Consider the following 17,105-nt stretch of genomic DNA (forward strand, 5'->3'; position numbering starts at 1 on the left):
GGCTTGAACTTTTGCCCCCGAATCCGCCGCTCGCGTATTCGCGGATTTTCGGTAAATTCGCGGGAGTTCGCGGATTGCGGATTTACCGAAAATCCGCGAAATCCGCGAGCGGAGCGGATTTGACGCTCATGCTTAGTTATCACCCCAGATCAAACGGGGCAAGAACTCCTTCAGGAGTACCTTTGCAGTTGTAATGGCTGTATTGTCCTTAGTGGGATAAGCCTCAAACCATTTACTGAATGCACAGACAACCACCAAAACATACTTCAAATTATTGCATCTTTCTAACTCTATATAATCCATCTGAAGGACCTCAAAGGAAAAGTGGGTGGTGCAAAATTACCAGGTGGTGTAGGGGTTCCCTTTCCAGGATTGTGCATCATGCACACCATACAATACTTCACTAAATAAGCAGCTGTCTTTAAAATGTTGTCATTTTGTCATACAGGGTCTAACAACTTGCAAATACCCTTAGCACTAATATGGGCTAGGCCATGAGGTTCCGTGGTTTTCGGGACCGGACTCCATTTTGTTTTGCGTTGTTCGAGATGCCATTTTGTGTTTCCCTCACATAGGTCTTGGTAGTAAATGAAAAAACGAAGTTGCATGGGCCTCGTTGTTCATGTAAAGTTTAACGTGGGCCTTTTCGACTTGCGAGTGAACTGCAAGACGCTGACCCCTTCACCTGAAATTGACCCGTCCACGAAACTAGTTTCGTTAGCTGATAATAATCTGGAAATCCAATCATTGTTCAGGATATCGTTAGTCTCTAGTTTCTTGCACATATCTTATCCTACTCTACATCTGAATTGCTCTTTTCTTTATGTCTTTTCATTACATGGGTAGTGCTTTCAATTATGGGTTTGTCCGGCTTTTGGTAATCGAATTTGGGACAGTCCTAATAATTAACTTGAGGGTTGGTACAATGTAAAGTGAGCTTTTTGGAATGTGATAATGTATAGAAATGTGTTTCTATTGGTCAGAATTTGCCGCAATGGGTGTGCATTTGTAATGGGTCGAAACTGTGCATAAAAGAAGATGTCTTGCTCTACAAAAATTGAGCAGGTTCCTGAGTTGTACACCGTGTTGTATTGCTTGGTTCACTGTTACTAGCTGCAGCTAATAAATTTGATCTCTGATGCCACCTAGAAGTATTCCGTGTCTCTGTTTGCCAAGACAGGTGAATCCGAAGACATCGGGTGTGTCCCTGGCACCACCGGTTCTGAAAAAGACCCGGTTCTTCAGCCATGGGCCATCGTGACTACAGGAAGAACATATACATCAGGCAACATCCATCTCTGCTTTCCGGACTTATCCATCCAACATCCCTCATCGTTCAATTTTGCTGTACTTTCTTGCCACACTGCTAACTCTTCTATTGTGGCCTCACTTTGGATCTCTTTCACATTCTCAAATGTGTCCTTAAACATGGTAACTTCAGCACCCACCTCGCAGGACCTGCTAAAAACATTCTTTTCATTTTAGTCTGCGCTGTTCCCTTCTCTGTCTGATCTCCAAAGCATTTCCCCTACCTACATCATCAGTGATTTTCCGATGGGCGCTACACTTTACTATGGCCAATTTCATAAGGAGTGTCAAAGTGTACAAGAGCTTCAAAATAAGGTGCCCAAGCTGAATTTTAGTGCCAAGGGGAGTAAGAAATACTCTATAAGCCAGAGTCACCCAAAATTGTGCGCAACTCCGAAGACATATTGGCTGTCAGTATAAATATTGACAAGCAGTCCCTCACTCAAGTCACAAGCTCGTATTAGGGCAACAAGCACAGCAGCTTCAGCCAATTGATAGGGGACTTGTGATGTCTCTACTATTGTGTGCAATGTGGTGATAGCATAAGCAGCAGTTGTAGTGCCATCTGGTCATTTAAAACAGGAGCCATCAGCATATAGTTCCCCTTGTCGGCCAGAGAAGATTCAGGGTGGCACATCGTTTTATCGAAATGTGTTTAGCAAACAAAGTCTATTCATAGCCAGTCAGACATGCACTGGTGAGGTGCTGTGTCTTAGTCTTATTTAAAAGTGTATCCACAGTATGGGGTACCATGACTGTGAGGTCAGTATTACGTACAAGTCCAGCCTATTGTCTGATCGAGGTGACCATGGCCGCGACCGCTCTTAGACAACCCTGGAGGGCTTTTGTGACTGGGTCAAGAATAGCAGAAATATAGGCACGCAGCCGTTGCTTGTCTCTAAATGTTTGTTTTAGGACAGAAAGTGCGCAACCAGCCATCTCATGGACGAACAGCACAAACAATGTATTATAATCCGGAGTGCCAAGTACTGGAGCCGAACAAAGCACAGTTTTCAATGGCTTAAAAGACTGTTGACATTCAGGCGTCCAAGGCAAGGGCTCATGCACTTCCTTAATCGTTAGTGCAAGCAAGGGTTTGATTAGATAGGAATAGTTAGGTATTCACAGGCGACAGTAGGAAGTAATACCTATAAAAGTGTGCACATCTCTTTGAGTTTGTGGAATGGGCATTTTAACAATAGTACTGATGCGCTCGGATGTATGTCATCACAACGCATGCTTTTACTACGCATGCCTTTACAACGCAGGTTTTACAACGCAAGTCGTTACAACGACTTGCGTTGGGGGTGCTGGATAGTGGAATAGTTTAATTTACTATTCCAACTCCAGTCCCCGTGGATAGTAGGGAAGGTTTTGGATAGTAAATTAAACTATTCCCTATCCTACAGCGCCCTCCAGCGCAAGTCGTTGTAATGACTTGCTTTGTAAATCCTGCGTTGTAATGGTAGTGAGTCTCAAAAGTTGCGTTGTGATGGATGTTTCCCATGCGCTCAGGGGTCAATCTCCTACCCTCCTTCAACAGTAGGTGACCTGAATAGGTGACCTGTTGACAATACTGAAATTTGGAACGGGAAACCTTACGTCCATGATGGACCAAATGCAACAACAAGTTGGCTGTACTATCTTTACAACCTAGCTCCGAATCTGAAGTGAGAAGCTAGTCATCAACATACTGCACCAATACATTACCTGAAGGAAGTGAAAGGGAATCCAATTGACTCTTTCAAGCCTGACTGTAAATACTTGGACTCTCAGTATGGCCCTGAGGAGCTCGACAGAATCTAAGGCTGTTCCCAGCTAGCGTAAACTAAAACAAATACCTACTATCTGGATGTATCAAAATACTGAAAAATGCATTTTTTAAATCAATAACAGAAAAGAATTTAGCAGTGGAAGGAATCATCATCAAACGTGTAGTAATGTCTGGGACCACAGGAAACTGGGTAACCACTATTTTATGAACTTCACGCAAATCAATCACAAAATGATAAACATCTTCATGATAATCAAGGGAACCTGAAGGTGTCCGTTTAAGAATTGGAAGAATGGGGCGATTACAAATATTGGCAGATGTCTCCTCAACCACCCCCTTCTTGATCAAATCCTGAATAATTTGCAATAAGGCTCGCTCTCCTGCCTGTGAGATTTTATACTGAGGAATACGAGGCAAAACAGCATTATCCTTAACTCTTATTGAAACCTGTGGTATATTTATCGGTCCCACATCAGTATCACCAGTCGCCCACAAAGTAGGTGGCACATCAACAAATTCAGCAGGGAGAAGTGCATCCTTGGACAGACACTGTTTAGCACCAACTACATCCGGGCCCATTGTCATATAAACACTTGCCGGAGAACAATACATTGTAGCATGCAATTTCTTCAGCAAGTCCAAACCCATCAAATTCTCACCACAATTAGATGTCAAGAAAAATGGCGAATCCACAGTAAAGGGACAAATAGTCAATGCAAGGGGTCTTGAAATGGGGCTTACAACCGGTACACCAGAAAAACCTACCAAAACATTATTCTGGCCAGAAAGAGCTGCCCCAGGGACCATATTTTGAGAAACAGACCTTTTTGTCGCACCTTTATCCACCAAAAATTCCTCAGTCAAACTATGCAGTTCCGCTGTCACATAAGGAACACGCTGGTCTACAGGTATCGGAACTAGTCCCCCACTCTGTCCCTGGCTGTCCTAGCCGTAAGATATTCCTGTCACTTCCTCCATATCATAATCATCATGAGAGTACTGTCCATCCTGAGGGTCATCAAAGTAAATATTATCAGAACGACCATGTGATGCTGCAGCATTCTGAGCCCTGTCAGCCCCACCAGCTCCACGACTCCGTCCATGAGAACCTCGACCTCTAGGGACCGCCACCTTCCGCAAAAGCACAGGAAACTCTCTACACCAGTGACCCTCTGCTTTACAATACGCACACTGATTTGGTCCAAGTGGCATTGCGTTTGGCTGCCTACTAGTATGTGGAAACTGTCGGACCGGACCACGCAACTCCGGAACATGATCTAGAGTATGGACCGGCCTCCAAATATCAACCGGAACAAGAAGACCGAAAAACATTTCAATATCAGCGAGAGTCATTACCGTCAAGGAAGCAGTGTCAGTCAATTCTTTAAAATAAGCAGTAGGACTTTTCCTAGGATCAGGCAAATGAGTCTTAAGGGACAAAACCTCACTTCCTTTCCATGGAGTATAAACCCATTGTTTCTGAAACCTGGCAGCCACTGCAGCTCAAGTAATATTACCAGGTCGGTCCGTCAACTCCAGTATCTCTGGGTGATATATAGGATGAATCTCTCATATTGGAAAATGACACACTGTAGTAGGACTCTTATCATGCAACCTGCCCCTATAGGCAACCAATGTGGTAATGGTAGTAAAACGTGACCTGGGTCCATACTGTTAGTATACACACGATCTTTAATATCGAATAAAATTTGTGGCGCATCATCCCCAAAATACTGCTGCCAAAGGCCAATCAACGTAGAAGACATATCTTTAAGAATGTGTTGCTGTAAAAAAGGCTCATAATCTCCCATTACTTCCCAAATATCCTCCACACTATAAATAGGATTACGAGCCCTCTGCGAAGCCTGATTAGCTACTACCTTCTTCTCTTCTTCCCCCACCGTAGACAGTACAAGAGGACCCAAACGCTCTTTACAGCTTGACAAGTCTCTATCCTCAAACCCATGGAATGGTGTCTGAGTGCCTACAAATGTCAGGGGATGAAGAACCATAGAGGAAGAAGCAACAGAAGTAACATGCACAATCGTCGCTGGCAGTTGCATCACAGGACTAAGGGCTGGAGACAGGGATGCTGAGACAATAGGTGTTGCAGGAGGACTAACAGTCAACAATTCCCCTGGACGGCAAAGAAACAGAAGAAAGAGGAGGAGGAGCCGAAGCCACAGCCATTGAAATGACAGCAATAGATACAGGAACAGAAAGGACAGTTGTAACAGGTGGCTCTGATGGGACAGTGCGATATATCCTTTGCCGGGCATATGGGGGTGGGAGTCGGGTGTTCAACAATTCTTCCACAAAAATCAGTTTCCGCCTGAGCCAAATACGATTTATCAATATGTAATCAAAACCTCCTATCTTCATATTCAACTCCTTTTTCTTGTTTTTCTCTGTCATATGCCACAGCATTCTGAGTCAATGTCTGCATTTTCCCTTTCCGGGTCCCTTTCTCGGACTTCAGTTGATTATGCCTAGCTGCCTTCTGCCACGTTCTAAGGGAATCAAACATAGGCTGTCTACTTCATCTTTTCAATAACTGTGCCTGTAAATACCCAATCTTTTGTTCATCGAAAGTGCCCGTTAACGGCCACTGCAACTCAGCATTGTCCCTTGTATATTTGTGCCATAATGTACTAAACATAATAGGGCCAAGACCATGCTTCACATACATATCAAAATTTAGAGTGCCTTCTGGAGGCACCGGCTGTGCTTCTTCCAATCGAGCATAAACAGAACATCAATGACAGCATAAGGAAAACAGTTTACTGGACCCAGGCATTCTCAAAATAAAACAAGTTCACTACTTAGGCCTGGCAAAGCAATTGCAAATGCTTTAATCCCAAAAAACGGTCTTAAGACCAAACCAAATACAAACCAGAAAGGTAGCATATCCACATAGAACCAAAACAAACTCACCTGATATATGCAGGTCAAACTAACTAATACTCCACTGCCGACTCTTCAGACCAAACTGTCAGATCCAAGCGTTTCACCATTTAGTCGGGAAGACTGCTGGGCGAGGCACCGGATGGGGCAGCTGCGAGCAATCAATGCTCCTCGTACAGGGATCCTTGAACTGTCAGTCCGACCTGACGATGGCCTTGAACGTCGAGGAATTGGATGGTCACTCACCCAAAGGAGTCCCTGTTCGGATGCCAACTGAAAGAAGTGGCCCAATTAGGGTCACCTGGGTCACTCACGACCACCTCTCAGCCTTCCATACCAAATGAAGAGTTGGTCAGTAAAACTAATAACTTTTTGTTTAGGTACACTCAGAGTGGAGCCCAGTCTGCCCAGACGCTAGGAGTGCTGCAGAGGGACTGACATCAGCAAGCATAAAGATACAAAATGTACATTTCAGGACCAATGAAGGCACGCCCACAATGGAATTTTCCAAGCAGATGCAGCTGAACAGAGAAATACAGGGAATACGTTTTGATTCTGAAGCCGGGCACACACGATCTATCAGTCAAGGCATTCTGCCCGTACCCACCACCAGACAAGTGGGGGAAGACCTCTATCTAAAGGGAAAGGTATGCGCTAACAAGAACAGTGCCTTCATCAGTGTAGCACAACTCAGCTTTGAAGAAACATAACCTAGAAAAGGCAGTTTCTCAGAAATAGTAAAGGATTAGTTTCGATCATGATTCAAAATGGCACCCAAATACAAAATGGTGCAGTGAATGCTAACTTACATAGAGCGATACACAAACAAAAACATTTCTATTCTGACAGAGTGATGGCAGTGCGTCAACTTGAACCGCCACCTTCTGGCTTGGAAACATTTCTGGAACATCGTGGAATCCTGAGTGATGGCAGTGCATCAACTTCAACCCCCGCCTTCCAGCTTGGAAGCATTGCCAGAACAACAGCGTGACCCGTTGCCTATCCTGATGGAGGGTCACCACCATGCTTCATGAGTAAGGGCCAATAAGCACTCAATGTGGTCCCAAGGAAGGTGAGCACTGCTCCGAAGTTCCGTACTGAGGCCATCACCAGGAGCTACTCCCGTTCCCCCTCACTTGGATAAAGGTACTGTCAAGTCAGGACCTGTGCAGTTCAAGTAGCTGTGCTGCGTTCTTGCTCGGGGGCAGTTAAAATTGTTTGTGTAACGGTCCTGAGGAGCCCGCTTAAGGCATCATTCTTGGTGCAAATGTCCCTAGAGGTCTGCTTAAGGCATTCTAGTGCCTGTAGGGTTCTGACTCTCAGCCCCATCGCAACTGCACCGATGGACTTTTCCCTGCAGGGATTTTATCTAGTGAAACCTGATTTCTGGGATAGTAAGTAATTTACACGTGAACAATCTTCAAATGCTCCCATGATTAAGCACTGTGGGGCTTATTTATGAGAGAACAGAGCTGCCGGAGCATCACTTTTCAGGCGGCCCACTATATCTATGAGGTGATGCAAAGCCATTTTGTGTGGCTTTGAATGGTCTCATAGATGTGGAATAAGGCAAAGCAGTTCAAGTCGCTGCCTCGCCTCACTCTGGGTCAAGGAGGTGTACCATGGGCGTTGCAGTGGGTCTCCCATGCAGCACTTATGGATTTTGACGCTGCCCCAGATTTACTTAATCACGTAAACCTTGGGCAGCGCCAAAACCTTACTCCACCCCAGAGCAGATATAACAATAATAAATATTTTTATTTCTCCTCGTTTTTCCTGCAGCACACATAGAAGGAGGAAAATGCCTCTCTGGATTGTTTTTGTGCAGGAAGGTGCCCTTTCCTGCACAAAAACAATATCCTGCCTGCAACGGAGGCGCCCTTGCATCATGATGCTAGGGTGCCTACGTAGGTGTTAGGCAGCAAATTGTTTGACAGCGCCAGGGGAAAGGACAGGAATGCACCGTATTCCATAAATAAGGTGCATTCTTGCCCGTTCACATTGGCGTAGGGCAGCGCAGCAACAAGACTTGCAGCGCTGCCCTACGCCAATTCCTCATACATGAGGGCCTGCGTTTCTACTAGATATTCTTTTACCCATATCTCAAGTTCTACTTATTGTATTTTTGTAATTTAGGTCTTGCTTTTTATCATACAAATATTCTCTATTTTTCTAAACTGATGTGGACTGTTTTTGTGGTGTTTTCAAAGCATTGCTGTAATTAATTTGTTGCGCACACGTTACACATTGCCTCTTAATTTAAGCCTGGCTGCTCTGTGCCAAGCTATCAGAAGTTAAACGCAGATTAATTTAGATTGTGTATCTGGTTTACCCTAACTAGAGTGGTGTTCCCTACTTGGACAGGGTGAATACTTCTACAAACTAGAAAACCCATTTCTAACAGGTCCTCATAGCATTTTAAATATCTACACCTCTCAAACACACTCCACATACACATTCCACCACCACCCTGTTCATAATTTCTACAAGACCATTCATTTGTGTTAATGAAGACTACTATATTTGTGCCTAATACCAGGCCCACGTAAAAATCCAACATTTCTGTTCAGGTAACCTTCACTCTTTTGTCTGACATCAATATAGCAGGAAAACACGCACCTCCTTCCTACCAACAACTGCTTGCTACCAAAACATTCCACATCCTCTTCTTCCTCTTCAACCTAGTTGATCATGTCAGGTTCCAAGGGAATATTTAGATGTGAAAGGCAATCCACCTTCTTGTTCTTCCTTCCTGGGATATGCCTGACCTCAAAATGTTGCTCCAAAAGTTTCGAGCTCAGTCTAACCAATCTAGCAGTAGCTCTACTGATATTAACATTGGTGTCAATCAAAATGGGAATCAACGGTTTATGATCCATTCTGATAACAACATGTGTACTCCAGACAGAGCATTTAAAATGTTCCATGGCCCAAGTGCTGCCAACATTTCACGCTCTATGACAGGATATATTCTTTTTTGCTGTTTCAAGGTATATGAAGCAAAGCAATGGTGTCTCTTTGCCTGTACATTCCAATGTTAATACCGCACCAGCACCAACATTACTGGTATCTATCGTGATACACATCTTCACCCCCCCCACAGCAGTAAAAAGGGGCTCAGTAAGAGAGCATCACTAAGTTTCTTCCAGATTGACATCAAAAGCTACTTGCTGCTTCATACCCCACACAAGGTTAGTACTCTTTTATAACACCTTAACAAAGGTTCTGTAATCGTGGCAAAATTCTGAAAGAACTTGGTTTAGAATTCACACTTGCCCATGAAAATGTGAAGTTCATCGGTATCTTTAGATTTGGCCACATCCATGATGGCTTTGAGTAAACCAGGTCTAGGTGAAATTCCCTTGCAGGGCACCACATGTCCCAAGTATTCTACCTCCTTAACTCCGAACACACACTTTTCCTTTCTTAATTTTAAACCTCTTGCTGCCAAGGCTTTTAGTACCTTATACAATCTGTTATTGTGTTCACATTCATCCTTAATATAAAGCAACATGGCATCTTGAAAAATAGAAATGCAAGGAATACCAACCAGTATATCCTCAATCACTGTCTGTAAAGTGTCAGCTGCCGATGCCAAACCGAATGGTACTTTACAGAACTGGATAACAGTAAACGGAATGACAAAAGCAGGTAAATGCTTTCATGCCTCACTGAGAAGAAGCTGCTGATACGCAGAGTGCATGTTCAATTTAGAAAATATAGACACTCCAGCTAATGATACAATCAACTCATCATTCTTGGGAAGAGGATGCCCATCAACCCATATTACCTTATTTAAACTCCTTAAATCTTTGCACATACGTAGTTCATTGATTTTCTTGCAAGGGATAACAATAAAAGAAAACCATAAAAAGGACTCAGTTGGTTCTATAACAACCTCTCAACATAGATTTTTCAACAGTTCAGTCAATTCTTTTCCGATGCTTAACGGAACACTACGTAACTTGTGCTTTCCAGGCAGTGTTTCTTCTTTTAAAATCTGATATTGTGCTCAAAATTGCATACCGTACCCAATTGCTCTGTAAAGATATCTTTGTTGTGCTCTAAAAGGATATTAATGCTTATGAAAGATTCCTCAACCTCATTTACACTTAGGACTTCAGGATAACATCCAGGTCTCAAATGAAGACCCAAACACCCGTGATGGTGCCACGCCAAGATGTCAGCCCCCCGAAACTGACACCCAAACTTTGCCCACAACTATACAATTTTTACATTATATAGACAATTCAAAATACCCTTCCAAATCAATCTCGACTCCACTCTACCTTCCTGGACTAACGTCAGGGGACAAGAGAGCTTGCATAAGACCAATTCCCAACATTGTTTTCTTCAAAATTATAGTAATTTTGGAGCCTGTATCAGTCAGCAAAGGAATTCTAATTCCATTCACCACACATTTTTCAAGAGGTTCTTTGCAAAGAGTTACATCTGTTTTGTGTACTTTCACAGATAATACCCTATTTTCATTTCATTACCTTCTTCCATCACCTACTGACTTTGATCTTAACATTTTAACCTCTACATATTCAGGCAAAGTGATTCAAAGCCCCACATTTATTACATTCTTTACCTAGCGAAAAATGTTCCAGGGATAGTGGTTTGCTTACTGCCAAGTGCGTGACCTAAAAGGTTAACTGCAGCAGGTACAGTGAGGGTTCAAGCGAGAGAGAAAGAGAGGAAGGGAGGGAGGGGAAGATAGAGAAAAAGCAATCAGAGTGGGAGAAGAGAGAGAGAGAGGATGGATGGATGGATGGATGGAAAGGGATAGATTGTGTGAGGAGACAAATGTAGCAGGGCTGGTTTGAGCATGTGGGCCAGGGTTGCCTTTGGTTCCCCAGTCCAATATTGACTGAGGCCGAGGACCTGTCACATATCTAGAACAAAGACTTGCTCCAAGGCAAAAACTCAGATATTATCCAATTGGGTCTTGAAAACGTGACAAATTTGGTCATTCTGGCTGCTGCAGATTGTCGTGGTGCATAGAGATGCCCATGCCAATCTGCTTGGATTGTCAATGTATGTATGAGGGATTAAGGGGGTTATTGAATCCTTGGCAGGACAGAAGAGTCACCTCTAACCAGGGATTCTGTCATCTGCCAAGTATCAAAGGTACCAAGTATCACCCCGTCTATCCAGCAGAACCAAAGTGACACTGACCCATTTCCCTGCTCCCTTTTCCAGTGAAGCTCTAGAAGAAGACAATCGACCAGCAGTTCAGTGAACACCTGTAACACAACAACCTCCTGGACTCAATCCGAATTTCGAGCCAACCACAGCACTGAGTCAGCCCTGTCCACTGCCACTGACGAAATCTGGGCCCTCCTGGACTGTGACGAAACAGCAGCCCTCATACATCTGGACCTGTCAGCGGTCTTCGACACCACCTCTGATCACATCTTGATGTGATCAACAGACTCCACAACAGCAGAATTCGGGGAGACGCCATTAAATGGATCACCTCATACTTCACTGGATTAACCCAGAGAATCAGTCTCCCACCGTTCACCTCGGAACCCAAGATCATCTGCGGTAGCACCCAAGGATCATCCCTCAGCCTCACCCTCTTCAACACGTATGTTACCTCATTGGCCAACACAGTCAAACTCAACATAATCTCCTACGCTGATGACACCAAGTTCATCCTCTCAGCGTCAGAAGACCCCTCCACCAACAGAGCAAATTCCACAGCTGTATGATGAACGTCGCCTACTGGATGAAAGACAACTGTCTCAAGCTCAACTTGGACAAGTCAGAAGTCCTCATCTTTGGGAACAACACCTCGCAATGGAACAAGGCATGGTGGCCTACTGAACTTGGCCCAACCCCCCGCCTTGGCAGGCCACACCCGCAACCTCAGCATCATCTTGGACAGCAAGCTATCAATGAAGAAACAGGTGAACAGTCTCATCCGCCTGCTTTGACACCCTCTGCGTCGTGCTCTGTAAAATCTTCAGGTGGCTCCTAGTTAACACCAGCAGAACTGTCACACAGGCCCTCATCACCATCAGGCTGGATTGTGGGAAAACACTCTACGTAGGAATCACGGCATGCCTCTTTAAGAGACTACAAGCAATACAAAACTCAGCTGCAAGACCCATCCTCGACCTCCCCTAGATGGACCCACATGACACCCCACCTAAAGAAGCTACACTGGCGACCAATCCAGAAGAGATGCCAGGTCAAGATGTTGACCCAAGCGTAAAAAGCCCTGCACAATGAAGGACCAGCATACATCAACAAATGCATGACTTTCCCCAACCGACCAGATACCTACTATCCTCTGCCCTCCTCCTCACAGACAACTCCCAAATCCACAGAAGAAACAGTGGAGTTCGCTACTTCTGACACCTGGCGACCAAAGATTGAAACGATCTTTCCATGCACCACAGGAACTCCTCATCACTCCGGCAATTCAGAAGAGAACTCAAGGCCTACCTGTTCGAACGAACAGATGACCATGAAGCAGTAAGCAACCCTCATGGGTGATATGCTGCACTTTATAAATCATTGATTGATTGAAAGGTGACAACTGGTCTGCCACAGAATCACAGCTGTTTATACATCGGGAGCGCCATCCTTTCCAGGGCAGTCCTCCCAATGCATATTTTTCCTTGCTGAATCTGCATGTGACACATGGGGTCTAAGGTGGTGAAAACAAACATTTCCCTCCAAACAGAGGGAGAAAACTCCTGCACATCGAGCTATTGTTTTTTTGTTTTTCAATGAAAGAAAATCTTCTTTTTGATCTTGCTAGTGAAAAAAAAGTTTGAATTGGTTTTTCTGGGGCTAGTCTCTTGCAATATTGAGGTTAAAAATATCACCATGCAAGTAAGCGGACATAGGGAATTACAAATTTCCCTATCAATCGAACATGTCCTCGACTATCTTTTGAAACACAAGACAAACACACACTTTGACAAAGACTAATAGGAAAATATCATTTGAAAGTTCAGAACTGTACTTAATCATAAAAAGATTATTATATTTTCCAGCCATTACTAAGAGTAGGTTGATAAGAAGGTAATCGTGTTGATAGTACTGATTTATGCTTCCTCCAGTGATTGAAATCAAGACTATTCTACGAAAAAGATACAGTAGGAAGCAAGGTAAAATAAGATTGCTGTGTTTCTTTATCACCGAAGTAGTTGAGGGATGAACTTAAATAACGGGGATTTCTAAATTATAGAATGCATAGCTGGAATAATTCCTCTTTAACCCCTCCCCTGCTGGTGACGGAACCACTCCATCATCAGCTGCGGTCGCGCTGTGCTGATGACGGAGCGGTTCCGTCACGGCCCACTTGGCACGCCTGCGCGACACGTTCCATTGAGCGGGCGGGGCCGTGACTGAACCGCTCCATCATGAGCACAGCGCAACCGCGGCTGGTGATGGAGCGGTTCCGTCACCAGCATGCACCCGCCGCGCGGCCGCCCCGCCCCCTTAGCACTGCGGCGAAATAGCCGCCGCAGTGAAAGGGTTAACAAATCGTATTGATGACAATTTGCAACTGACCCACATAGTCAAATTTGTATGGTTGCACTTGTGGAAGTATAATCAAGAGCGTGGAGAAGCATCATGAGGTGCCTGTTGCGAACCAATACATAAGTGTGCAAAGGCTGACCTTTCACTGTGAATTTTTGACAAATGAATAACAATATTTCATTATAACAGTACGCCTCAAAATCTTTGTGACTTACATTAGCATGAGATAAAATATTGAGCCAAAGAGCCTCCAGATAACTGAAAGAATGCTTCACTCTAACACAATTTAGTAGCTTTCTGTTCTTTGTATAACAAGAATATGTAACTCTTACTTGTGACCCACTTTTGTTTCTAATGTGGTAAACATAAAAAACCATAACCACTGTATCCATTTGCTTGGGAACTCCTAATGCCAGAGTCTAACAAGTGGCCATGTAGGGGTGATTAGACAATTTTATTGGCAGAAGTAATACTAAACTTCCTTCCTCTTGTAGTATCACTGCTTCAATTGAAAAAGAAAATTCTCCAAAGCCACTAGTTCCTATAACAGACTTCTCCAGTGAATAGCTCCGGAGTACTGGTAACTCTCTGGCTACCTGAAAGTAGCTCTCCTATAGGCACCTCAGCCTGCTATTTTAGAAGGTTTTGGGTGGATGAATCAATATATGTATCACACATTGAAAAGTGTCAATTTATGAGCAGATGTTTGGAGAAAAATCAATTTCCAAAATATACTTGAAGCTGATATTTGAGCAACGAATTCTATAATAATATTACCTTGATGCCAGGGACATTGTAGCAATGGCTGTCGTCTATTACCTATCTATAGGCATTCCAAATTGAAAAAGCCTTTCTGCATTACTGCTGGCAACCCTGTCTTATGCACTTAGGTGATCACAACTCGTATTCTTACAAATGGTGGCCTCTAGTGTAATCTTCTCTGATGTGGTCACTATTACAACACTCATAATATTCGTAGCTCGGGATGATTTTCATTGAACATGGGTAGATCTTATTACAGAAGAGGTTGGAGGCCCCTAATCTATAACTTTCTTGGTATTCAGAGGACAGAGGGCTATTCTTGGTTTAGACTCAGATCCTAGTTTATTTGAATGTAGTAAAAAAAAGGTTGGCTAGGCAATTTTGATAGAATTATTTTAGTTTTGGTCGGGGTGCACTATTTACGGAATCAGTTCAGTAAGCCTCAATACTAAGACCTTCATTAACCCTTGACTGCCCTGGTGTCTTCATTGTCCTGTGTTAGACATTTTCCTCCAATGCTTTCCCTGAGGTTGTACAAGCATGGCGAGGAGCTTTCATATACATTTTTTGCACGTCCATGACGTATAGATACACCTTGAGTGTATAATGGGCAAATATATATGTCTATAAGGCAATCAATTGGCTGATTAACTATTAAAATGTATTAAATGTATGGATTTAATGACCCCCCTCCCACTCCCCCCCGCCCCCCCAACAAACATGGTCGTCCCTAAGTTTAAGAAACGTTGCTAGGTTTTATGGATGGAAAAAAAGGCAGAAAAGTATACCCTTCCATAATAACGAAGAAGATTCCTATTAATCTGAAAATAAAAATAGTCTTGAAGGACATGTAGAGCTCATTTGAAGGCCCTTCAGCAAATGTGTGTTTATCAGCTGACCTCCAGTTTTAAGAATTAATATAATAAAGACACGCCCTTGATGAAAAAGCACTTTACCTATGTAGAAGCAAAATATTTTATTATAACACCTAATATATGTTTGGTTTAGTTAGAGCATCTAGGTCACATTAACAAAGATGTTTGTCACATTGCTGAAAAGCGCACATTTATTTATGGTGTACAAGATGTAATCATTCATGTGTTTTATTTGTTTTCATAAAATTATTGAAATTCAGATGCAAATCATGGTCTTTATTCTCGTGTGCAAAAGTAACCTATCGCTAGCTTCCTCGAAAAGGAATATATTGCGTGGCAACAGTACAAGGCTATAAGCTAAACCGTTGTTATGAATGCGCCGAAGTCATTCTTTGTTCTCTTGTGTTTTAGCATTAATAAAACATACACATTCTTCTGTAGAACAAATACTTTTGTAACAGCCAATTAAAATAAGCTGCTAGTGTGTGTGGGATTTTGAAATAAATAATGGGATTGGTGCTGTGCAGGTAACATTTGTAGTGCTGCCACCCTGTGTAAAGTCATGCTATGAATTTATCTGCTTTCTATGTGCATAACATTATAAAAGACGGGCTATCTGGGGAAGAGCTAATTGTATTATGTTTATTACTTAGAGAGGGCGAGATGAATGTGGTCCTTTCTGTATTTAGACCTATTTACTATTAATTGGATTATTCACCAGATGCGCTGTGTTTGTTTAATTTCAAACACAACAGTGATGGACAGAATGTGGATCAATGTCACACATTCACCCCAGTCCAAAGATCTGGGCCCAAATCCATCGTTTTTCCACTCCACACCACCCTGGGTTAGACAATGGCGATATGCAAATCAGCGCTGACCCTGTGCCCCATGGGAACAGTCCAGTCCGAACTACAAAAGCCATGTCCTTCCCAGAACGGAATCAAGCATCCGAGGACCGGCCCGGTTTCGAGGTAACACCTCTCATCAGCCCGGCTAGCTTGACTCCAGTGGTGTGGAGTGCCTGGGACTCACGTCTGAGCATCCCCAGTACACTAGAGCGGTAATTGCAAACACAACAGTGATGGACAGAATGTGGATCAATGTCACACATTCACCCCAGTCCAAAGATCTGGGCCCAAATCCATCGTTTTTCCACTCCACACCACCCTGGGTTAGACAATGGCGATATGCAAATCAGCGCTGACCCTGTGCCCCATGGGAACAGTCCAGTCCGAACTACAAAAGCCATGTCCTTCCCAGAACGGAATCAAGCATCCGAGGACCGGCCCGGTTTCGAGGTAACACCTCTCATCAGCCCGGCTAGCTTGACTCCAGTGGTGTGGAGTGCCTGGGACTCACGTCTGAGCATCCCCAGTACACTAGAGCGGTAATTGCAAACACAACAGTGATGGACAGAATGTGGATCAATGTCACACATTCAAGGCACATGACATTTTGCATTATTATGATTTTGGTTTTATGCTAATTCCCTTGATTAACCAAACTTTCATTTCTGTTATTATACTAATATTTGAATAAATCTACACATTTTGAGAACTAAAAAAGCTTTGCAGCGCAGGTATTCTTAATGGTTTTGAATGAGCGTTAGCCTTCATGATTCTCCCATTCCTTCCTATCCACACCCCTTAAGTAATTAGGGTTGGAATTTTGCCACCTGTCAAGTTTAATTTCCTCCTTTTGCTCCTTTGCCACATTCACACTTGTCCACTTTGTTCCCATCCTCAGAAAGTTTTTGATTGATAGTCTGATTATTAAGAATATATTTTTGGTCAGATGTGTCCTCAATGATGTACTATTTTTTCAGATAATCTCATTCTTGGCCCGCTTAGAGTTTGAACTATGAAGCAGTGAACAGTGCCTAAATTATTTTCAAGAAGTCACACATCCTTTAGGTGCTGATTATCACTGGGTGAAATTAAAAAAAAGCAAACCTTTAAGGATGGCTTCGAAAG

The sequence above is a fragment of the Lissotriton helveticus genome, chromosome 9 (genome assembly GCF_964261635.1).
Source record: "Lissotriton helveticus chromosome 9, aLisHel1.1, whole genome shotgun sequence".
Classification (NCBI taxonomy): domain Eukaryota; kingdom Metazoa; phylum Chordata; class Amphibia; order Caudata; family Salamandridae; genus Lissotriton; species Lissotriton helveticus.